Consider the following 26,794-nt stretch of genomic DNA (forward strand, 5'->3'; position numbering starts at 1 on the left):
CTAGAACCATGAACAACAACCAGGAGGAGAAATGCTCACCAGTTAAAAACACCTGAGTTAGACTCTAATAAATTTCTGAGTTTTAGGCACCTTAAATTTCCTGGGTTTGTTGGTGATAGCACCTAATGTTACCTGAATTCATACATCACAATACTTGATTTACAAAAGTCATTCCAAATATCATCTATAGTATCTATTAAGTTAAATTCTAAAAATATTCTATGAATCTCATTCAATCAACACATATTTAGTGGATGGTAAATACATAAAAGATTATTAATATATCCATTTTTCTTTAGGAGAATAGATTTCAAAATACCAGATCTGCAATTCTAACTATATATATATATATATATATACACACACACACACACACACCCTATATAAGAGAAATTAAATTTGATTCTCTAATATAATTTTTTTTTCTGTTGCTCAACTGCAATCCTTACTTCCTCTTTTCTCTTCCCACCCGTCCACCACTGGAATGACATCCTTATACCCTCCTACATCAGAAAATAATTTTGCCATTTTATGAAACTTGATGGGAATAACAGCTGTTTGTTGATACTTACCATTTCTAATCTGCACAAATCCTGTGAAATCCTTTCAATGTCACTGGGATGGGTTGATCCTCCATGTGTTTTCCATTAATAGCAAATTAAGATACCCTTTGGGACCTGATTTCATCACATAAGTCATTTAAATACTGTATGGAAAGCAGGTTTAACCTCAATACTAATCTCTTTGTGTCTGTGTTGAAAATCACCGATGTGTACTCACAAGCTCCTACAGTTCTCTGTAGTCCAGGCTTTCAAATGGGAAAATATGTTTCTCGATCAGGGTCATGTTCAAATCCCATTAGATAAGTCTCATAAGCTCATAAAAATATATTTTATTCTTAAATAAAAACTCAAGCCAACTAAAGAAAAAGAAAATAAAAGCCTTTTTTAAAAAAAATTCTATTTCTAGTTTGGATAATTATTAACAGTGCCTCTAAGTAAGTCTCCTAAGCTGGCTATACAAATAATTTCTAATGTTTCTAACATACCAATTTGAAATGAACTGAACTGTTACTAATTCTTTTGATTTTAAGAAGGCTAAAATTAAAACTAGGCCCTCCTCATATTTTATTATAATAATGCTATTACTAAGAGTTTGCAATTTCCATAGCACTGTTCAAAACATGTTTCCCACAGGATTGGAAAATAACTAACAATTCTATTTTGTCACATTCCTGCCATGGGGAAAAGAACAGCTCTCATCAGAGTAAGTCTCTCAGTCAGAGAGTTGACTAGGAGACACATGGCCAAGTAAATCTCTCTCCCTCCTCTCCCTCTGCCAGCACCTTGCTGTCTCCTTCAGCACTGCTCCAGGTGATTTGTGCCTCAGAGTATATTTCAGAGGTTCTGGTCCAGTAGAATTGCAAAATGGGTTTTTCCAGGAGCACTTTTTCTCATTCATTGGAAAGGAAATTGCAACCACACGTTTCTGACTCATTTATGCTTAAATCATCAACATTTTGGCTCCTGGAAGCTTCTGATGACCAGCCAGCCTAGGTTACCTTTTAATGAGCCTTTAAAATACATTTTTCTTAAAAAACAGGAAATCACAGAGTGCTATCTCATTTATTATGCAGAATAAGCACAGTTCAAGTGTATAGTAAAAATTTTAAATCGTACTCAATGTCTATTTTTCTCTGTAAAATTGATTCCCTCAAATTTATAAAGCATTTGCTGTTATGTTCTCGCTCTAGTCTTTCATTTATCTTCGCCTACTTGTAGCATTTATGACAAACATTGACCTCACCCTGATGGTTGGTTCACGTCAGGGATTTCAGTGGTTTCAGCATCAGGAACAGGATACCACGGTGCCTTCCAGTCCTGAGTTCATATTCGAGGCAGGTTGGCCAGGGCCTCCACGTTTTTTTCTCCTCTATGTGAAATGACTGAACTGGGACTCAGAAGACCTAAATTCTAGTTCGCTTCCTGCCATTCATTACCGCTGTGACTTAATAGTAATGGGTAACATTCCGTGAGTACCAGCTATACCCCAGGCACCGCAAGAGCTCACACAGCTTTGTGAAATGCCTCCTATTCCTGTCCTCATTTTACAGGCTAAAAAGCTGAGACTCAGAGAGGTTTTGTAGGTTGTGATTTGAACCCAGGCATTCTGACCCTAAAGCACTTAAATCAATCATCACACTCCAGCCTGCGGTAATCTTACCTGGGTCAGAACATTAGGACATCCACAGAAAAAAAATAAGTGCATTGGGCTGATTACATTCATTCTTTCACTCAACAAGCATTTATTGTGCACCTACCATATCCAGGCAGAGTTGTGGAAAATGGGCGTGAAATGACAAACAATACAGACAGGATTTCTGTGGTCGTGGGGCTTACGTTCCAATGGGTCACTAAAAGCCTTTGGAAGTTGAATGTTATCTATTTAACGATTCTGTGTAAATCCCACCTGCCCTTCCATGTATACCTGAATCTTGCCTCCTTTATTCTGGCTATGCTCACCCTTGATGACTTCTCTGTTTTTAACAACTATCCTCTCTTTTCCACTATATTGCCATTTAACAGTTGTATTTAAATCAATTTTAAATACAAATTTAATATATATAATAATTTATATAAATAATTTATATGTATAAATTTTAAATTAATAAAATTTAAAAGTTATCAGAGAATGAACACTTCAGGGCAAATAAAAATGCCTTTCACAGGAGGTTTCAAGAAATAACTGCTTTGGATTCATTAGATAACAGGGAATTCTAGAATATTTAGCCTTGCTCTTTGTTCTCTTTCTCCTGGATCATCTCTCTCTGTTTCATTTTCATTGCAGCTTCTATGTGGTTGACCATACCATTTGACTACTGCCCAAAACTGCTCCACAGATTCTTAAATCCATTCATCAATTCAGAAAATTCTTCTTCTTCTTTTTTTTTTTTTTTTGACACGGAGTCTTGCTCTTGTCACCTGGGCTAGTGTGCTGTGGCATGGCGTCAGTCTAGCTCACTGCAACCTCCAACTCCTGGGCTCGAGTGATCCTCCTGCCTCAGCCTCCCCAGTAGCTGGGACTATAGGCATGTGCTACCACGCCTGGCTAATTTTTCTATTTTTTGTAGAAATGGGTCTCACTCTTGCTCAGGCTGGTCTGGAACTCCTGAGCTCAAGCGAGCCTCCTGCCTCGGCCTTCCAGAGTGCTGGGATTACAGGCATAAGCCACCTCGCTCAGCCTAGCAAATTCTTATGAGATCTCTCTTAAGGGCCAGATATCACACAGGGTGATGCAAAGATAAATAAAAATATCCACAGACATTGAGGAAATCACAGCATAGTGGGAGAGAGAGAGAGTGCATAAGTAAATAGCAGTATAATCAGGTATGGACGATACAAGAAACAAGTAAAGTTTTAAATCAGAATCCAGCACTCACTGAAAAGGGAGGCGTGGCTGCACTCAAGAAAGACGCCATTTAAGTTGTGTTCAGAAGGATAAGTAGAAATTTGTTTGGTAGAGAAATAAGGCCAAGAGAATTTTAGGTAGTGAGAATGGGATGTGAAAGAGACTGATACAGCAAAGAAACTATTTGGCAGTGATACAACTTTGTGAGTGGCTGCAGATGAGACTGAAATTATATGTTTGGTCATAGTTAACAAACTTTGTAAGATAAATTGAATGCAGTAAGCAGTGGGAAGCTAACCAAGGTTATTAAACAGAAAATTGCCATTGAAAAGCATTTCCTAGTTTGGAGGACTACGTAAATGTTAATGTCCCCACTCATCTACATGAGTCATTGCCATAAATTTCTGCGTGTCATCCTGCTCTCTCATCTCAACACCAGATGCTCTGGCAAGACGTCTGCAGAGAATGTGGAACATCAGGATCAAGAGCTGGAAATAGGGCACTCACTCTGGACTAGAGTTGAAAGGGAAACACTTGAGAGAATCCCCGTGCCTTCTGACCAAATTATTTAGCCATATATCTCATGGAATTTCAAAGGATTAACATAGAAATTTTAAATAGCGGCTGTTAGAGATTTTTATTTTTTTATCTATCTCAGATAGGGAACCTGGGACCTCAAAAGATTTGTCTTCAATGAATTCAAATTCCAATTTACAGATACATGCAACAGACAACAAAATACGTGGCATGACAGATACTTTATAATCATCACTTTCTGTGATTTCTGGGCAAATAGTTGACCCAATCTTGGATCTACAATTTAGTTTTTGCGTAGAGATCAGAGCTGTCATCTGCCTTTCATGTCTATATTAGATTCCAGAGAAAGTAGCTTCTCTCTGCGCCAGATCTCCTTTCAGGAGCCATGTTTAAAGACATTTATTAGCCCAAATTTACTAGTGTGTGGAATTGGGGGTTATAAATAGCTTAGAGAGGGAAAGTGTTTCTTTTGGGTTTATTTACTTTGTGCAATAGACGTGCACTGGATCTGATCTTTCTTTGAATCCAAGTGCTAAGAACAGATGCCTATATTTGACACTGGAAGGTTTGAGACAGATGAAGCTGTTTTTTCTAATTATGATAGGAAAAATGACCCTCTACAGTGTAGTTTACTAAAGTTGTTGACTTTCAGTTAGTTTAGGGAATAAAGTCCCAGCTAATCCAACATTATTTGGTCTTCCATTTGCCATTATGTAATTATTTCGACATTGTTCCCCATGGGTTTTACTCAGATGTTATATTGATCAAGACTTTTTTTTTCAAAGTCAAAAAGCCCAACCGGAAGTAGCTAAGGCCAAACAAGGGATATATCATTTCAGATAACTATTATATAAAGTTAGCGACCATTAGGCATGGATGGATGCAGGATCTCAAACAAGATAATCATGTTTGTTTTTCTTTCTCTCTCTTTTGGCTCTGCCTCCTCTATGTGCTGAATTTGTTCTCAGGCTGGTTCTCTCCATATGGTAGAAAAGATGGCTACCAAAAACCACAAGCCTAGACCTATATTGCCTGCCAATCTAAAAGAATAAACCTTCTGTATGTCTGTATATTAATATCAACACTTCTCACATAAGGACTTTGATTAGACCTGCCTGGATATCTCACTGCTCCCACAGGTCACTCTGTCCTCAAGACAGTGCATTTGTAAACTTTATCCAGGCCCAGTGATTGGTCTAGTTTGAGCTGCAAGGCTGTGGTGCAGGGGTGGGGGGAGGTAGGGCCAGGATGAACAGTCCTGCAGTGGGGTGTGGTTGTTTCCCCAAGCAATGGAGTCTGGCAGACAATAATATCTGCATTACACAACTCCAAATAGTTCCTCTTCTAACTGTCTCTCATGGTATAAATGACCACCATGGCAACAAACATTCACTTCCTTTCCATTCCCAAACAGCAATCAAGGCCACGGGTCTTTCCTTCCATTCAGTTTTATCTCTGACTGTGGTGCATTACTCTTGTTATAGCCTAGATCTAGTTCCTCAGCATCTGGCTATGTATAGATGGAGAAATTAAAACTTTACTTACCCCCCAAATTCACAATAAATAATGAGGAAAAGAAATAAAATAATTCCAATTAAACTATCATATTGGAAAATGGCAGCACTTTATAGAATTTACTGTCTCTTGCTCCATAGGGAAAGCAAAAATTTTCTTCCTTGGAAGTGGGGTAAATTTCTTGACAGTTTATCAGTTATGAAGATTTTGGCTGCAAATTAAAAAAAAAAAAAAGCCCCAATTGAAATTGTTTAAAGCTATAAGAGGATTTATTATTTAATAAAACATGAAACCCATAGGTAGGACAAAGCACTAGTCATAGTCCCTCTGAGATCTGGATGCCACCGTCTTAGGTTTGTCCTCCTCAGTGTGACATTTCACTCTCAGGCTAGTCTCAAGATGGTTCCTGTGATTCCAGGTGCCGCGTCTGGGGGAATGTGGAGATGTTACAAGCCCAGAAGTTTGGAGGAACTGTCTCTTTTTATGTATCTTTCTTATTCAAAAGGAAACTTCTCCCAGAATTTCCCCAACAGAACTTCCCCTCCCTCCCCAAAAAATATGTTTCTAGGAATCGGACACATGCTCATATCTGAATAAATCATCATTGCTATTAATTGCTATGATTGACTGAGATTGCTGGAGCTGGGAAGGTGTTCAGCATCGTCTGAATCACATTGTGTGGAGAAAGCAGCAATACTTTAACAAAATCAGGATTCGCTAAGGAAGAAGAAAGGGGAGTGGAATGATCTGCCTGACCCCAACTCTGCCCTGCATGAGGCTCTTCGAAGTTTATTGTCCTTCATAACAATACCTGGGGAGGGGTGGTGATTCAGGGCTTTGGAGATTGCAGTCACGTTACCGAAAGCTTGGATACTCAACTCTGCTGAAGCATTTACTTTTACAGTTTCTATCTTTTAGCAATAGGTTTCTGGGCTTTGGCCACCCCTAAATGCTCTGTTAATGGTTTCCACCTCGTATTCAGCTGGGAGTTTAAGGCAGAGATAATTTGTCTTCTGCCACCTGGCTGGATTACGGTGGAGGGTGCTTTGCAGGGGAGTATTATCTACTAGACTGTGAGTTCACGTACACAGAAACTTTGAGCTTGGTCCTATGTATTTGGCCTCTCTCATTTCTTTATCTTCTGGTTCTAAATCTTATCTTATGGTTTTCCATCTTCTACCTTTCCTCACACACCTGCAGTGCCAGTGATCATCGGCCTTCAGTGGTAAGTAGTAATGCCGTCATAAGCCTTAAAGAGAATGGCCATTCGGGTGTATGCAGTTCCTTTTCAAATGGCAAATTGAGACCAGTTGTTGTTGTTGTTGTTATTATTAGTACCTTATCAAAGGCCATAACAGACTTCAGCATTTCAACATTTTTACCGAATATCCCAGTGATCTAGATCAAGTAGCACTTAGTACAAGTTAGATAAAATAGAGAGAAGTTTAACCAATTATTTGACTTCTACATGGCAGTGACTGGCTATGTTCCAGCTGAGAATGGAGGATTATCTATCCCTCACTGACCTCCCCTCCCTTCCACCTGGTCTAGTTCCTATTTTAGATCCGTCATTATCCTACTTGACCAGAAAGCCCAAGGATTGTCCAGGCTTTGGGCACCGTTGACCCAATGGCTGCAAGGGCTCTCACTAGGATGCTGACGTTCTCTGTCCCTGGGCTTTGCCCCTCTCTGTGTGGGGGAGTCATTCTCAGTCAGGTTCTTTCCGTGTGTCAGGAAAGACGGTTTCTGGCAGCCGCAAGTCTACATTTTTATGACTTGCAATCCAAAAGGAAGAGAGACCATCTGTCTTCCACATCCGTGTACCAAGGCCATCCAGATCTTTACTATGGTAGTATGACCGGGGTCACATGCTTCCACCTGCTCAATTCACATTGACCAGTGGGGGAACACATGTGATTAGAGATTAGACCAGTATGAGACGTGTGGTGCCCACTCTTGTGGCCCGGGTGGTAGGGGCCCCTGATGGACATACGTGAATATCACATGAAGGCTGGAAGGAGGTCCACAAGGTTGAGGCACTGGGACAACAAAGCAATGTGCTCACCACAGGTAGAAAGGAAGGGTGGCTTGGCCAAGGTCAGATTTGGGTCCTGCATTGTGCCCTCCCCATAGTGTGATTTAAGCACCCTCACTTTATTCTGCTCTCTAACACTCAACAGCAACTTCTGCTGTGTGGGAAGATGCATTTGTCCAGTAAGTAAAAACAATCATATGGATGTATCTTAAAGAGTTCTTCAGATGAATGCTGCTTTCCAAGTGTGAAATGTTGTTATGAGAAAACCTCTGCAACTTGAAGTTAATTTATGCAAAGGGGAGGTGGGGGTTAAAAGCAGCAATACACAGTCATTTCTCAAGCTGTCTTTTTTACAGCTTGCGTGAAGACTCTCCCTAACTCCCCGAATTGTAAAAAAAAATTCCACCACTGAATAAACCTCAATACTATTTTCTTTCCAAACAATATTGCTTTCTATCTTCCTGATTTTTTCCAGTGAACAGATCATGTGAAAGCATTAATGATTGCACAATGCACGGGGTTAGTAAGGTAAGTGGAGCTCATAATTACCTCATTTACATTCTTTTATTCACTGAAACAGAATTCTTAATGACTTTTATGTGAAATGCAGGGTAATCAGCACAAATGAAGCTCTCTGGTGCAGGGTGGAGAAGTGAGCCAAGTCCTGGCTCTCGGCAGAAAACGCCTGATAAATGGTCAGACAAAAGAGCCCAGCATGGAGGCCTGGGATATTCAATTTTAAGAGACCAAGCAAAACATTGTCTTTTAGGAGACTCGCACAACTAGGTTCAGATGTAAGTTGCAAGGCTTAAACGCAGAACAAACCAGTGTAGCATTCTTACCGTCTCTCTGACTTTCTGTAGGAGAAAAAACCAGCTGTCTTTGCTCACAGTGTTGTGGGATAAAGAAAACTAGGCAATAAAGAAGAGCCTGTGTTCCAGTCCTGGCCTGTGCACATGGTGGCTGTGACGTCAGATAAATGACTTCCCCTGTCTGGACTGCAGATTATCCACTTGTGAAAGGAAAGGTGCACATTCAGAATTACCTGGGGAACAGGTTCCCTGAAAACAGATTCATTTGGTATTTTCCAGACCTAGTAGTTCCTTATCTCCCAGGAAAGGGTTACAACAATTGTGTTTTGAACAAAATCCCCAGGTGCTCTTTAAACAAGCAGCATAAAAAAATGAAAACTTAAAAAAAAATTCATGCGGGCAAGAATCTCTTTAGGTAAGCCATTCTTGACATTCAGGAAAAAAAAAAAAAAAGTCTTAAAATATGGGAAGGATGAAAAGAGTTGCCAATTAACAGGTACCCTTATGACAGCATGGATGTTTAGAAGACAAATGAAATCTCTCAACTGTGTGGTGACCATGCTGAATTTAATGGCAACGTGAACCAGGCAGTGTGGAGGACAGGGACCAGTGTGCTGGCACTAAGGGATTCTAGCACTGGGGGAGCCCTCCATGTAAACCTGTGACCCAGGTGAGCCAAGGTGTGCAGTCATGTGTACTAGAGACTTCAGCCCAATTTCTGTACCCCTTTTAATTTTCGTAGAGCAATCAGGTTCTTATTCTAGATTTTAACATCACTAAGTGCTCAGGTCTCAACTTACCCATCTTCTGCCAATGCTAATAAAATGTATAAATGAATTTGTTTAATTTCTACATCTTTTCCATCTCTAATATATTATTGCCATGTTGGAACATGAATGCGGTGTTAAAAAAAAATCCCAGTTATTCTAGAGATAGTCTAGAGTTTTCATGAATGTAATACTGATCTTTAAATCATGTGAAGTAATTTAAGATTATCTTAGGACTTCTGGGGCCCCAAACTTTGTAAGCCAAACAAATTTTATTCTATGTATTGCCTCATTTATACAGTAATAATATGCATTAAGAAAACCTATCCATGTCATTTTAATAAAAGTCTCTGACAATTGTCAATATAAAAAGCAAACTCTGTAAAATATTTCAAAGAGGTTATTCTGAGCCAACATAAATGACCATGGCCCAGAGAAAACACAAACCCAAGAAGCCTTGAGTAAGTCATCCCGAGGTGGTTAAACCACAGTTCTGTTTTATACATTTCAGGGAAGCAGAAGTTACAGGCAAAGTCATGAATCCAGGCATGGAGGTTATACACTGGTTTGACCCAGAAAGGCAAGATATTTTGAAGTGAGAACTTAGAGATCATAGGTGGATTCAGAGATTCCTTAATTTATAATTGGTTAAAGGAGTAAGGCTTTGTCCAAAACTCAGAGTCAGCAGAAAGGAATGTTAAAGTTTGATTTTAGCATAGGTTGGTCAAGATGCAAAGTCTGCTAATGACTGTGTGATGCTACGCCAGACTCAGGTTGCAAGAGCGAGACACAATACACTAGGCCAGAGGGACCTGTTCACCTCTTCAGCAACACTGATGGTCTCTGCAAGTGAGACTCTCTCCTGGCCTCTTGGAAAGGAATGTGGAACAAAGAACAGTGGTCAGAGTTCCGTCCTCCCAGTTAATTTTATCTATATACCCTTAAAAGCTGTGAGAAATGTGATGTGATTATAGTCGCTGAGTCTCTTCTTGATACCCTTAGCCTCCATGATTTTTCTTTATCTTTCTTTCTTTCTTTCTTTTTTTTTGGAGACAGGTTCTTGCTCTGTTACCCAGGCTGGAGTGTAGGGGCCTTATCATAGTTCACTGTAGCCTCAAACTCCTGGGCTCAGGTGATCCTTCCAATTCAGCCTCCTGAGTAGCCAGGAGAGGTGCATGCCACCATGCCAGGCTAATTTTTCTTATTTTTTTTTTGTAGAGATGGTGTCTCACTATGCTGCCCAGGCTGGTCTTGAACTTCTGGCCTCAAGTTACCTCCCTGCCTTGACCTCCCAAAGTGCTGGAATTCTAGGAGTGAGCCATCACACCTGGCCCTGTGATTTTATCTGAGCTGTTCGTGGGCTAAATTATGAGCGTGCATTGTCATTGTGGCAAATGGCATCGCCCATCTGCAGAGGGAAATGCACAAATGCAGTATGCTAACCAAGACAGTTAACGTCTCAGTCTTTCTTTACGGGTAAGTGTCAGCGTCAGATTTAAATAGCAAGGTTGGGATCACATTTACCACATGTTGAATTAGTGTGTGCTCCACATCATGACACTTTGGAAAAAATTTCTACTTCCTTATCAAAGTTAGTGTGAGTGACTATTGTGTTCCTCTCTTTTCTCTCTAATCACTAGTTCCCTACTATGCCAATCATCCTGTTATGTCTGCAGGGATACATAGTTTAACTCTACGGGGTAGCTCCGTGCTCCTTAACTTCCTGTATCTCTCAGGACTTCAGTCTAATGCTCTGGTGCCCTGAAGCAGACAGATAGGAGACCTGGACGCTGGACTGGGAGGAAGTCAGGCAGTGGTCAGGGGACCCGCACAGGGACCGCCTGTAGCGTTGGTGTACCAAGCAAGTGCAGGGTCGCTCCTGACTGCTGTATGTTGAGTCTGTGCCCTGAGGAGCTTGGCTGGTTCCAGCAAATTGGTTATGGGAAGAAACTGTTTTCTTCTTTAATGGTGGCAAAACATTTTCTTTGGAGGCAAACACACGCACTTCCTCTCTGCAGAAGCTTGTTCGCCAAGTGGAGCAAACATAAGTAGGGCTTCTCTTTGTGGTAGGCAGCTCAGCAGCAGCTTAGGATGCCATATTTGGGTGTGAAGGTACCACATCCTCACCATTCTGGGCTCGTTCCCACGTGGGTTGCGGGTGAGAATGCAGACACGGGGACTGTGGCTACTCTGCAGTCCAAAAACCTCAACTGTGACGTAGCAAAAATTATCTCTGTTAAGTCTCTTACAAATAGCTTTGGAAGCTGACAGACTGCTGTGCACATTTGTTCATTAAAATGTACTTCCAGGGCATCCATACCACTCTACCTGGCCTGGCCTCTGTGAGCTGCCCTTCTGGTTGCCTCGGTTTCCCTGGGCTTTTCTGTCAGAATCAGCTGTTCCACTGCTGTCCCCCACTGCTTCACCAGCCATGGCCATTCCCAGCGGGTGCAGCTTCTGCTGGCTACTGCTACGAGCCCTCCTGGGGTCTCCAAAGCCCCTTCGTCTCTGCACTGCACCTGACTCCAGACCACCAAAGCTGCAGCTCTGCGATCAAGTCAGGGAGAATGTTCCTTGCCATTTGTGGTGTTCTCTTTTAAAAAGGTCCTAAACCACTGTTGTTTTGTCCTCATTGGATTGCAGAATTCAGTGAAAGAGATCTTTCAGATTTTAAAATCTTCTTTCTTCCTAGCGCTTGGACATGCGATTACTGCAATGAGCTGTAGCTGGGTTCAAGCAGCAGCTGCTCTTCCATCCAAGAGTCCTGCTCTCCAGCCTGCTTTGGGATGCCTGTGTCAAGTTCCTTGTGCTCAGCTCTGCACTTTCTGATTCTTGTTTCCTCAAAGGATTTTCTCCCAGGCTCTAACGGCACAGATATCCCCCTTGTCTTGCACATTCCCTGTTTTTAGCCAAACACAGCAAGGTGCATTCCGAACCCACCCTACAGGACATCAGAAGGTCTCAGGAATTAGAAGCATTAGACACTGATGGAAAGAGGGACACTTATAGGGTGAATAATGAAGGATTTGTTTCAAGGCTTTATGGAAAAGAGGTAGATTCCAGGACGGGCTTCACGTCCTCAATAACCACCCCGGCCCTTGGCAGCAGACGAGAAGGTTATCCTCAGGAGAAACTGGACGAGGAGGTTCAGTGACAGCAAAGCGGAGGAAGTGAGGCTCCTTAACAGAGATAAAGGAGGTAAGTGATCAACTGCATGCCATGTCATGAGAAGCCTCTTCCAACCTGTCGCTCCTGTCCCTCATCTTTCCTCCCACCTTCAGCAGTACTTGTGTGTATTTTCCAATTAACGCTTTAATGGTTCACACTTAAATAAAAATGGTCTATAATTAGTGCATACTTAAACCTCTAACAGGAAAGACAGAACACATAGAGATACCACTTGGAGCAGCAGAAAGAAAAAATCAAAGAAAATATTATCACTGGAGAAATCAGATAATTTATGGCAACTCTGAAAGAAGAATGGGATGCTATGAGAAGAGAAAAACAGAACATGAGTTCTTAAAAACGAGAATACAATATTTAAAAGAAGGGGTTGACCATAACTATGAGGCCATATCAAAAGAAAGCAAACAAAGAGGCAAAGATATAGAAAATTAATGAGAAAGAATGTAGAAATTATAGGATCAGTGAAGCAGGGCCTACTTATAATTGAAAGTTTCAAAAAAAAGAACAAACAAAACATTGGGAGGAAATTTACAAAAAAAAGTAATACAAAAAATTTTTCGAGAATTGAAGAATATGAATTTCGGATTGAAATGACCCACTGAGTGCTGAACACTGAATTAAAAAAAAAAAAAAGTCTTGCTCCAAGCCACAATCTCTGGAAATTTCAAGGAAAATGAGCAAATTAAAAATATTAGAACCTTTCTGAGAGCCAGAGTACAAAGGTTACCAGATACAAAAAAGTGGCCACGGACGTCTCAATGGCAACAAGAAACGCAAAGGGACAGTGGAGAAATGCCTTCCAAATTCAGAGATTCTATCCCACCCCAAAACAATCACTATAGGGAAAATAAAGACTTTTTGGACACATAAAACCTGAAATGTATATTCCAAACACCCTTTTCCAGAAAATTACCAGAGTCAGTGTGTGCACTTACAGTACAACTAGGGAGTAAACTGGGAGGGAGAAGAGATGGGATCGGGAATGACCCTCTCGGGGTGATGGGAACGAGGTCCTGACTTGACAGGTGGGCAGCCGTCAGTCTGGATTCCAGAGGACAACTGGGAAAAAGAAGGGACGTGTTTTCAGAGTGTATGATGACTGTAAACCTGAAAATCTCAACGAAACCAACCAAAAATTGTTAGAACTGTTAAGAGAGAGGAGGTGATTGACTACAGTTGTATTATACAAAAGATTAATAGCTGTCGATTTTGTTCAAACACAAATCACTTAGGAAATAAATGCAAGATGAGATATCATGTACAATATCAGTCAAAAAATACAAAATACTTTGCAAAATATCTAACAAATTTGCGGAGTCTGTATGATGAAAACTTTAAAACTCTATTGATGGAAACCAAGACATATAAGTAGAAATGTATATCCAATTCCTGAATACAAATAATTAATATTGAGATGATTTAAATTCTTTCTAAATTAATGCATATATTTAATAGACTACATTAAAATATTGATTGATGATATATTTTTGAAACTAGTCATGTTAATTCAAATTCAAATTGAAAAAGAAACTGTGAGAATAGACAAGGAATTTTTATAAAAACAACAATAATTAGGAGGGACTTGGTTTACCAGATAATAAAACTATTACAAAACTGTAGTAAATAGTTTACTACTGACACATAAAGAGACCAATGAAGCAAAGCACATCCACACGGACACAAAAACCTAGAGGGTTTAGAGACTTATAAAAGTGATATTTCAAAACAATGAAGAAAAGATAGAATATTGTTTTCAGTAGCAGAAAATGAGAATTGCCGTGTCCCCCATCATTAGTTTTCTCTGTTAACATTTTACACTAGTATGGTACATTTGCCACATTTAATAAATCGGTATCAATACATGATTACTAAAGTGCAGCATACTTTGTTCTGATTTCCTTGGTTTTTTACCAAGAAAATGTCCCAGGACACCACATTACAGTTGGTCGCCAGGTCTCCTTTGACTCCTCATGCTTTTGTTGCTTGTAAGGATCGTGCCAGTTTCGGGGAGCACGGCCAGGTATTTTGTAGAATATCTGCATTTGGATTTGTCTGATGGTTTATGTTCTCATATTACACCATGGATAAGGATTTGGGGAGGGAGACCACGGAAGTAAAGTGCCATTGTCATCATACAAACCAAGACACACTGTCAACGTGATTATCCTGTTGGTGTTGACTTGACACCTGGCTGATACAGCGTTCCTCAGGTTTTCCTCTGTGAAATTACTCGTTTCTCTCTTTTGTACCCTTAATTCTTTGCCAGGAAGTCACTTTGCACAGCCCACACTTACAGTGAGGTGTCATGCTCCCTCTCTTTGAGGCTGGAGTATATGTATAGAAATTACTTAGTATTCTTCTTCATGGGAGAGTCATCTCTTCTCCCCACATATTTTTAATTTGATCATTTATTTACATCAGAATGGACTCACTAATAATTTTTTTAAGCATTTCATTATTTATGTTTGTTTGTTGTTTATTGCTCAAATTATTCCAGCTTTGGCCATTGGAAGCTCATGGATCATATTTTTGGCAGTATATCTAAAAATTATTCACTAAACCCAAAATGACATAGATTTTCTCCTAAACTAAAGTTTGTTTCTACAACCTTTATAGTTTTGCATTTTTCATTTAGGTACATAATCCATTTTGAGTTCATTTTTCTGTGAGGTGTGAGGTCTGTGCCTACCTAGGTTTTTGTTTGTTTGTTTGTTTGTTTGGCATATAAACATTTGATGTTCCAAGCACTATTTGTTAAAAAAAATCTGTCAGTTCTCCATTGAATTGTCTTTGTACTTATGTCAAAAATCAGTTGACTATATTTGTGCAGGTCAATTTCTGGGCTTAATATGTCTAATTTATCACCAGTATCACACTGTTGTTATTACTGTAGGTTTATAGTAAGCTTTGAAATCAGATATGAGTGCTCCAATTTTATTCTTGTTCAGCATTTTCTTGGCTGTTCTAGGTTTCTTGCCTTTCCATATAAATTTTAAAATCTGTTTTTCAGTTGAAATTTCACTGAATTTATGTATTAAAATTTGGAAAGAATTGACATCTTCATATTTTGTTAAAATAAAGAATAGAGCAATTTCTCCCATTTATTTAGATCCTCTTTGATTTTTTTTATTAGAGCTTTATAGTTTTCTGAATACATATTCTATAAATATTTTTAGATTTATGCCTAAATATTTTATTTTTATGTTATTGTAAATGGTATTTTTAAATTTTAAATTCTAATTGTTTGTTGTTGATATACACAAAAGCAATTGATTTTTGTATATTGACCTTGTATACAGTGACCTTGCAGTCTAGCTTATGAATTTCAGGAAGGGCTTTTTTGAGGAGAGCAGTTCTACATAGACAATAATGTCATCTGTGAATAAAGAAAGTTCTATTCTTTGAGTGTCAATCTGTGTGGCTTTTATTTATTTTTCTTGTCTTACTGCACTAGCTGGGATTTCCAGTACAACGCTGAATATTTTGTTGAAGAATTTTTCATCTATGTCCATGAGACAATTGTTTTGAAGTTTCTTGTAATGTCATTATTTGGGAAAGAGTGTACTCAGAGAGTGAGTTAGGAGCTATTTTCTCAAGATGAAATTGTAGAGAATTAGTATCATTTCTTCATTAAATATTTGGCAGGATTCACCTATAAAACTATCTGAACTTACTGTCTCCTTTTTTGAAATTATTATTAAGTGAATCAAAATCTTTCATAAATGTAGTGCTACTCAAGTAATCTATTTCTCCTTGTGTCAGTTGTAATAGTTTTTGTTTTTGTTTTTTTTTTTTTTTGTATTTCAAGGATTCTGTTTCTTCTCAGTTTTTAAATTTGTGGGCATGGAGTTGCTTATAGTATTTCTTATTATTATTTTAATGCCTGTGGAATCCACAATTATTGTCCTTCTTTCTCTTCTGATACTAGAAATTTGTCTTCTCTCTCTTTTCTTGTTTAGTCTTTATAGCAGTTTATAAATTATGTTCATCTTTTCTAAGAATGAGCTTTTGGTTTCATTGATTTTCTATATTGTTTTCTTGTTTTCAATTTCATTGGTTGCTTCTCTAATTTTTATTATTTTTTCTGCTTTATTTAGGTTTAAATTGATCTTCCTCCTCTAGTTTTCCAAGGTGGGAGCTTAGGTTATTGATTTTAGACCTTTTCTTTAGTGTTTAATGCTATAAATTTTTCTCTAATCACTGTTGTCACAGCATCTAACAAATTTTGATGTTCTAGTTTATTTTCATTTAGTTTGAAGTATTTCTTTTTAATTTCTCATGAGATTTCCCTGATCCATGTGGTAGTTAGAAGAATGTTGTTTAATTTAAAGTACTTTGGGATTTTCTAGCTATTTTTCCCTTATTGATTTCTAGTTTATTTCCCTTGGGGATATAAGAATATTCTTTGTATGACTTCTGGTGATTTAAAGTTGCTAAGGTGTGGGTTATGGCCCAGAATATGATCTATTTTGGTGAATGTTCATGTGAGCTTGAAAAGCATATGAATTCTGCTTTATTGGATGGAGTATTCTAAAAAATGTCATTTAGATCATATTGATTGATGGTTCTATTTAGATCATCTAGAATAGATAGATCCTCACTGATATTCTTGGTTAGTCAATTATTAACAGAAGGTATTGAAGTTTTTAACTGGAATAGTAGAGCTGCCTAATTCTCTTTCATTTCTCTCAGAGTTTGTCTTATATATTTGATGCTCTGTTGTTAAATGTATACACATTTATAGTGTCACGTCTTCTTGGATAATTGACTTCTTTATCATTATGTAATTCCCTTATTTATACCAGAAGATCTGTGTTCTGAACTCTGGATTCTTTGAAATTAATTTATCTTTCCAATTTTAACCTATTTGAGTTTTTGTATTTAAGATGAGTTCTTGTAGACAACATAGAGTTGTGCTTTGTATTTTTCTTTCTGGAAATCTCTGTCTGTAATTAATATATTTAGACCATTTACAGTAAAAATGATTATTGATATTATTTGATTAATATCTCCTACTTTGTGTTTCTTATCTGTTGCATTTGTTCTTTCATTTCTCCCTTTTTCTGTTTACTCTGGTTTTAATTGAGTTTTTTGTGATTCCATTTGATCTCTCTCAGCATATCTTGATACTTTTTAAACAAAATTAGGAGTTGCCTTAAAATTTACAATGTACATTTTTAACTAATCTAAGTTCACCTTCACATAACACCATGCTAATCAGGTGTAGTGCAAGTTCTTTATAACAAAGTATCCCCAACTTCTTTCCCATCCCCCCTTGTGACATTGCTTCATTCATTTTACTTATTTATATGCTATGATCACTCAAGACATTGTTTCTGTTATTACTTTAAGCAACCAGTTTTATGTTAGATCAATTAAGAATAGTAAAATGAAAAGCTTTTATTTTACCTTGATTTATTACTTTTCTAGCACTCTTCTTTCTTTATTTATGTCTTTGTTTCTGTCCTATATAATTTTCTTTCTGCTAAAGAATTTCTCTTATTTCTTGCAGTCAAGTTCTGCTAATGATAAATATACATTTTTTTTTTTTTTGCTTGGGAAAGTATTTTTTCTTCACTTTCGAAGGATAACTTTACTGGGTAGAAATTTCTAGGTTGGTGGTTTATTTTTTAACATTTTAAATACTTCACTACAGTCTACTCTTGTTAGCATGGTCTGTCACGAAGTCTGTAGTAATTCTTACTCTTGTTTCTCTATGCGTGAAGTATATTTTGACTCTGGCATCTTTCAACATCTTCCTTTTTTATTTATCTTTCTTCAATTTGCATGTGATATGCTTAGGGGTGTGTGTTTATATTTATCCTGCTTCCTGCCCTTAGTTTCCCAGACCTGAGGTTTGGTGTCTGCCATTAGTTTTGAAAAGTTCTCTGCTACTATTACTTCAAATGTAATTTTTCTCTTCTCCATTTTTTCTTCTCCTTCTTGAATTCTACTCACTCATATGGTATGCCTTTTAATATTGTTCCACAATTCTTGGATATTCTGTTTCATTTTGGTTTTTGACTTTCTTTCTTTTCTTTTCTTTTTTTTTTTTTTTCAGTTGGGGAAGTTTCTGTTAACCTACATTCAGGGTCACTGACTATTTCTGTAAATATATCAAGACTGCTGATGAGCCTGTTAAAGACATCCTCCATTTCTATTATAGTGTTTCAATGACTAGATTTTCCTTTTAATCCTTTCTTAGATTTTTCTCTTCTGTGCTTATGTTGGCCACCTGTTCTTACATGCTTTCTACTTTTTCCTTTAGAGCTCTTAGCATATTAATTCTAGTATGTCTGATAATTCCAATATCTGTGTCATAGCTGAGTCTGGTTCTGACGGTTGCTTTGTCTTTAAAATGTTTTTTCTTGACTTTTGCCATGCCTCGTACTTTTTTGCTGAAATCTGTACATGTTGCATTGGGTAGTAGAAACTGAGTTAAATTGACTTTTAGTGTGAAGATTTATGTTTATCTGGCTAAGAGTTGGGCTGTGTTTAATGTTTACTGTATCTGTAGGTGCCCGAGGCTTAAAAATACCCTGGTGTCCTTGTATTTTCCTTTCTTCTTGATTTTGGGCTTCCCTAGGTAGTCCTCCTCAAGGCGGGTTTGCAGCACTTTCAGCTGTAATGCGCTGTTAGTGTATTGCGGTTTTGATGGGGATTGATAAGACGTGGGGGAGCAAAGAACTTTCCCTCACATTCTTTTGGTGCAATGTGACTTTCACAGGTGTTTCTCCAGGAATATATCTTCTCCCGCCACTCACTGACCACTACCCACTTCGTCTGCTGCCGTGTCCCCATCTATTTATGTGAAAGCTCTTACCCTCTTTCTTATGTGCTTCCCCGTACACGAGACAGGAAGGCTGGACGGAGCTGTTGCAAGAAGTATTGCTTTTCCCCAGCTGGGATGAGACTCCGGCAAATTCCTTTGCTCTGGAGAGCAGGCCTTTGTTATGAAAGAGACTCCGTGTAGTCCCAGGGGTTACTCTGACGCTCATCCTGCTGGGGCTGGAGGACGTTGCTCAGATCTTTACCACATGAATCTCATGACATTTCTGGAGGTAAAGCCCACAAAAGTGTGCCCCGCTCCAAGACTGCACCCCCAAGAGATTCTACATCTCTCTCTAGTCCTTAAGCAGCCTCCAGCAATTTGTCATAATTATTGTTTAAATATTCCTACTAATTAATTGCTCAGTGGCTTCTTCTGCAGGTATGCAGATCTTTTTGTGTCTCTCTTGATGCGCCTGTTTCTCCAGATTTTGGGCGGGCGGTTCGCCCTGTTACTTTAGTTACCTGACAGGAGCGAGAAAAGTCATTGTTTTTCAATTTGTCCAGCTTTTCTCTTCTTGTAAGGATGAGAGTAATGACATCTAAGCTCCTTACATGTTGAAATTGAAACCAGAAGTTTTATTGGACTTTAAATTTTGCTCTTTTTTCCAAAACCAAAAATATGTCGCTTCCTTTCCCTTTTGATTCAGAGGGATTTGCGTTCCGATGTTGCTCATTCCCTGAACAACAGCAAGTGCTGTTCTGGTCCAGCTGCGCCAGCAACGGCTACATAGGGCTGCAGCCTTCAGTTGAAAAATTGTAAAAATAAAAGGCCATTTTGCCTCCTTTCACACTTGCAGAGGAAAATACAGAAAATAATGTCTACTTTCATTGCCAAAGTATTGTAGTTATGACTTTTTTGGCATCCTAAAATTTTCAGTTGAATAAACTGAATAATTGGCCTTTTTCCTCTAAATTGGGAAAAATTAATAATAAAAAGAAAACAGTGGCATACCTGCCTGTCATTCAGTGCCATTGTTTATATCACCCATCTAGTACATACACTTACAGCTAGTACTATGCAGTTTATTTCAGATATGTAAAAGAATGAATTAAAATGCCTTTAAGGAAATTTTCAACAGGAAATTTTTATTTTTTGCCTATATTTGTGTATGTGTGATGTGCGTGTGTGTGTAATGCCAAGAGAAAGCCTCTAGTCGGAGAAACTCAAAAAGGGGGTCCTGTAGTCTGAAGAGTGTGGAAGAGAAGTATGGGTCCCCATCATATTTTCTCCTCTCTTTTCCCTCACCTCTTTGCTTCAAAGGTGCTTCCATCACCCTTAACAACACTGGTATTAATGGGAGCATAACAACATTGTTACTCCGAACATCAGGCATAACAACGTTGGTGGTTAAGACTCTGGAAAGGTCTTGTCTTCCTTGCTAGAGTAATGCACCTTAGGGGCCTCTGGGAGCCAGCGAGTGTGGGGGAATCCAGGAGAGGAAAGACCTGGAGAAGCAGGCACCCCAACTCTATGTGTAAAATGACACGAGTTCTGGGCTCCACCTTGAGCGCCACTGCTGTAGACTGAAGGTTTCTGACCCCTCAGAAGTCGTATGTGGGAGCCTAATCCCTAGTATTGGGAAGTGGGGCCTTTGGGAAGTGATTGGGTTATGAGGACGGAGCCCTCATGAATGGGATTCGTGCCCGTATAAAAGGTACTCCGGAGGACTCTGTTGTCCCTTCAGCCTGTGAGGACTCAGTGAGAAGACGGCTGTCTACGAAGGAGGAACAGGCCCTCACTAGACACTGGCTCTTCCTGCACTTTAATACAGGACTTCTAGACTCCAGAGTTGTGAGAAATAAATTTCTGTTGTTTATAAGCCACCCAGTCTATGTGTGTTTGTGGTTGTTTTTTGTTTTTGTTTTTGTTTTTTTTTGCTTGCTTGTTTTGTTTTGTTTTTTGATATAACAGCTGGAATGGGCTAAGACAGCCACATTTGTGGATCAGACAGAAAACAGCATAGCAAAGTCTGTGAGAAGTAAACTACTATATGAAACAGACTAACCTCTTAGTGGCACATGCCTGGGAAAGACCCAAAGCAACGTAGCAAAGGCTTTGAAAACTAAAATGACATGTGGGACCATCACCCACAGCACTTGCCAGCTGATCCTGCTGAGGTTCATTGTCCGTGAAACAAACAAACAGCAGCACTCTCCGGAGGACTGTAACAAGACCCAGAGCCACACACCACAGTTTTCAAGAACTTAAACACACAATCAAAATTATTTGACATTTACAAAAACTAGGTAAATGACCAATTCTAAAGGGAAAAGACGATTAACAGAAACCAACTTGAAATGGCCCAGATGTTAGAATTATGGAAAACTTCAAATCATCTATTATAATTATATTCCATGAAATAAAGGTAAACACTTTTGAAACAAATTGAAAATAAAAGTTCTGGGCATAGAAATAAAAGCTATGTAAAAGAACCAAAAGAAATTTTATAATCAAAGAATACAGTATCTTTAATAAAAAAAATTACTGAATGGCCTCATTAGCAAGATGGACATGACTGAAGACAGTCAATAAACTTGAAGGCAGTTCAGTAGAATTTAATCTGAAAAATATATAAAATATTTAAAAACCAGTTTACCTGTATTTGGATGAAAACCAACACATTTTAGGATTATTATGAAAAATGTACTCTGCATGGTTTTGAACAATGACTAGAATACCAAGGCACTCCGTGTATTACAATGATATGATAATAAAAGGAATTGGGTACATCTTATTTGGACATGATGTGGGCAACACTTGGGATTATTCATGGATGTATGTATATTCCCCCGAGGGAAGTACTAGGTAAAAACTTGAATGGAAATCAGAAATTTTTTAAAAAGTTTGGAGTTTTCCTGAAATATTTAATCCATTTCTTATCTTGCTATCTGACGTCAGGTCACTATAGCTAAAAAATAGGAAAGTTGTAGTTTGACATTTTCTCACTGGTATTTCATCTGTGTTACAGCCGGAGTCATGGCTTAACCGAAGCATTCCCAGACTGGGAAAAGCTCTGGGCTCACTTTCCTGATACGTTCATTGATGACTCGGTCTAATAGGGAGGCAATCTTAGCAGCGTGTTATTGTACTAATTTCCCAGTGACTCTTCCTGCCCTTGTCTGAAGGAGTTCAGTCCACACAGAGGGTATAAAAGGCTATGGAGTCAAGGCTGGGCACATAAGAGGACATTTCAAATGTTTAAGAACTTCTATTAATAGTCTAATGGATCTGAAATTGTTTCATGATGGCTTGATGTGCACTGTGCTAACAGCAGGCAGCACTCACTTGGCATGGCAGTGTGGGGCTATAAAAGTGGGCGTGCAAACTGAAACCATGCAAAGTGATCTGGATAATCAATGGAAAACATTACAGTTGTTCTTTGACCTTAAAAGCTCTTCTGAAAACATTCAAAACCCTCTTACCATTGGTTACTAATGTATAGGAAAATGGGGGGGGGGAAGTAATGCTAATATTTGCTAAGTATACAGTAATTTAAAACATTAGAAATATTGAGAATTAAAGTGTTTTATTTCCTTATAAAAATTATCAAGAGAATTTTAAATAATGCTTGCCTTCTTGTTGCATAACATGACACAGCAAAAGTATTTTTTTCTGCCTTGGTGAATTGTCAAATATGCAAATATCTCTGAAAATTTCATTATTGTGAAGTTTTTTGCAGGTGTCCCCTCCTCTGGGGCATCTTCATTCTTTTTGTTATAACTGTGCTTCTCCTTCGCATTGATAAGTTTGCTGCACTAAGTCCCTGGGACATCACAGTAGCATCTCTCAAGTGGTGGCAGCGTCAGCATTCCTAGGGTCAGCTGGCTCCTCTATAACTCCGCTTACATTTGACTCAAACTTCACTTCCAGTGTTGCCACTTTTCATTTCTTTGCTGCACTCTCTTCTTCATTGGCCAATTTCCTCTTTCAAGTATTCATTTTTGTAAAATGTTATGTGGTACTGTTCCTAGCAAAGAAGCAACACAACTGTGTGCACTGCTGTTTGTGTGTAAATTAAGTACCAAATATAAAATTGCCAATTACTCACACACTTTAAAAGAAGTGACCTAATTGTTCATTGGTCGCGATGAACATTTGTGGTTTACACAGTGATTTGTGAATTGAAGAGCTAGCAGCAAAGTTTGTACTGCATGTATATTACTCACAGTTAATATACTACGGTGCTTGAAGTTTAAACCACGTTGCTGAAGCACCTGTGTTGTTTAATTAAACTGTTGTGACTAAAATTTGTGCATATCAGAACTGTGCAAAGTGAGGACTACCTGAGCTACAGAGCATCTCTTAATATACATATTGGCCTTTGAGATCTCCTGTCCTGAAAACTGCTGGTTCCAAACTTTTGATACTTTTTAAATTGGTAGCACATATTTTTCTTGTTGATTTTCAATGAGCTCTTTACATGTTCAAAATATTTACTTTTGTTAGTAATATGCAAAGTAAATGTCTTTTTCCGGTTGTAACTTGTTTTTAAGACTGCTTATACTGTTGTCATTAGAGATTGTATTTTTCCATTTTAATGTGGTAAAATGTGTTTATCTTTTCCTTTATTGTGATTATTATGTGCCTTTTCCAGAAAGGCTTTGGTACTCAGCTATTTACATACACTTATATTTTCTTATGAAAGGTTTTTATAAATTTTGCTTTTAACATTTAGATTTTAGTGAATATGAAATTATTTTTGTGCTTGGTGTGAAGTCAAGATATAGCTTTGCTTTTTTTTTTTTTTATCATGGCTAGCTTGTTGGCTCAGCAAAAGTATTAAATAATTATTTTTTTCCTGTATAATCCTATGCAAATTCCCCATAGATACATGGGATGATTATCAGATTTCTATTCTCCTCTATTGACCCAGGTGAATATTTAAGAACTCAAATCACCATAGGTTAGCTACTACACCTGTATCATAAGGCTGATACAGTGACTTCCATGTCCTTTTCTTTTTTCAAATTTATCCTAGTAATTCCCAATTCTTACTATTCCATATAGTAGAAACATAAAAACAATCGTTCCAAGAATATGGTTAAATTTTGCTAAAATTTTATTCAATTCTATTGGTCTTTATGTTTATAAACATGGTTTGCAATTATTTGTGCTATGTTTAATTGCCTTTAATAAGATTTTATAATTTTTTCATATAAGTCTTACACAGCTTTTTCTTGATAATTTCCTAAGTACTTTATGCTTTTTGTGCTACTATAAATGGTTACCATTGTTCTAAAAATTGTAATTTCTAATTGATTGCTTTCACTGTATAGGGATGTTATTGCTTTTTGAGATTGATATAGCAATCTCACTGAATTCTCTTGATAATTCAAATGTTTCATAAATTAAATTGAATATTTCATGGAAATTAGAATATAATCGATTGATAATAACAGTTCAGTTTCTTTTCTTTTCTGTACAGTTTATTTTTCTTGTCTTATTGTATTGTCTATGATTTCCAGCATAATGTTGGATAGAGATAATAGTATCAGGTATCCCTAACTTTTTCCTGACATTGGCAGGAATGCTTCTAATTTTTGAAAATTGAATATGGCATTTATGGCAAGTATTGGTAGATTTACTTTATAAAAATAGGATATTTTCTTCTTTTTATAATTTTCAGAATTTTTATATGAATAGATTTTGAATCTTATCTAATTATTTTATCTGATAAATAATATATTCTTCTTTAATCTTTAATATGATGCATTAAAAAGACATTCTGGAAGCATATAATGGCAATGGCAATATATGAGAATCAAAAACCTACTGTCTTCAAGTAGTAACACTTAAGATCCATTAGCTGACATCATTAGCCATTTCTATATAAGGAAACCACCATGGAGAACCTGGTTCTAAGGTTATTATTGTCCAGAGCAGACAGGCCTAAGTGGAATCAACTTTGGTTGAATCTCTGTAATGAATGTCTTCATCTAGCTCAAAGAAAAAGCATGGCTCTATTTTAAAAAATATTATTACCATTATTATTTTGTCTTTGCCTGGCTGTCTTGTCTTTCTCTGCTTTCAAACACAGGTTGCATCAAAGAATAATTCTCTTGAGTCATGGGATCAAACAAAGTAATTTAGAACAACTTGCATTCACTTCATACTCTTATATTGAATTTTGAACTTATAGAATGTTACTGAACTGAGCCATGTGCTTGAAGTCCCAAGAACCCACATAAGCACAAGCTTTCTGTTAACCTGCGCCATTGGGTTCCACTTGTAGGTGACCATCATTGTTGCTCATGCTCACTCCTCTATACGATCTTCGTTATCAGCTTTGAGATGAGTTTATGAAGCCCTGTCCTGTAGACTGAAGCCTCAACTAGAGGTGACAGAGCAGATGCAGTAACTGCCATGCAGAAGCTTACACAGCTTACACGCTTTGCAAGTCTGCTTTGCTCACAGAGAGAAAAGACAGGGATTGATTCTCTCCCACTGTGGGGGGACTGCAGGCTCTTGCCAGATACAACTATGCCTTTAAAACAAAAACAAACCCAACAAAGAACAGTATGATGAGCAGCTCAGGAGCATAGTTTTTTTGGCAGACTTTATCAAAATCCACCTGACTATCATTTGGTTTTCATTGTGCCTACAGACAGGACAGGCAGGATTCATAGCCTGCCAAAGAGCCACATGTGCCTTTTGAAGCAACCTTATCAGAGAGGCACAATTGCCGATACCTGTCAAATTAGGCAATGGAAGGAAAAGAAGAGGCAGTGCTTAGTGCACCCCAGCTCTACATCAGCCCCCACCAACTGCCACCTCCACACACACCAAACACTCCTCGAATATAATCTGTGCCTCTGTTCTAGGGCAGAGAAGATCAAACATGTTTCAAAGTGGCCACAAAAAAACTCCCTGGCCCACTACTTCATACACTCCTTAGCATTTTGGGGGAGGGAGGGTTGGTTTTATGTATTAATCTATTTGCTTATTTATTTGTTTTTCTTCATTCATTTTCTGTCAATTTTATGTAAAGTTCAATATTGATGGGATTTCTAAAAACACTGTTTTATTACTGCTTTATCCATAGAACTTGGAACAGTGTTTGGCTTATAGTAAGCGCTCAATAAATCTTTGTTGAATGGAGAATGAATAAAAGAATATTTTCTTCCATTATAACCAGCATGGTGCTTATTAGTCAGATGCTTACTGGAGGCAATTATGTAAAGATAGACTAATTCATAAAATCCTATTGTCTCCTATGCTGAGTCTATGCTAGAACCTTTTCTGAGGAATGCAGTAATTCAAGCCAGAGGATTTGGTGGCCGGTGCTGATTTAAAGGTGCCATGCTGAAGCGAGGTGAAAACATCACCTGGTAGGTGTAAAAGACAGGACATTTGGGTTCTATTTAACTCACTTCCTTTTTCCATCCCACTTCCCGATGGTTCTAATTCCAGAAATACCTCTAAATCCAGAATTATGGACAGGTGAGTTCTGTGCCTGCATGGCCCAAGGCCCCTGGGAGAGGTTACACACTTGTTAGACTGGATCCGTTAGCAAAGAGACCTATTCCAGACCTGGTTTCTCAGTGAGGCATTTGGGCCACCACAGTCTCCTCAAGACTTATGATTGTGAAATAACTAACACAACTATGTAGGTGATTAAGTTAAAATTTCCTAAGTAAATTGATCAGTCAGCCTTCCAATTAATCAGATTCAATATTTTGTAAAGAAGAAAAAAGAATTGTAC

Source organism: Eulemur rufifrons, chromosome 6 (genome assembly GCF_041146395.1).
Source record: "Eulemur rufifrons isolate Redbay chromosome 6, OSU_ERuf_1, whole genome shotgun sequence".
Lineage (NCBI taxonomy): Eukaryota > Metazoa > Chordata > Mammalia > Primates > Lemuridae > Eulemur > Eulemur rufifrons.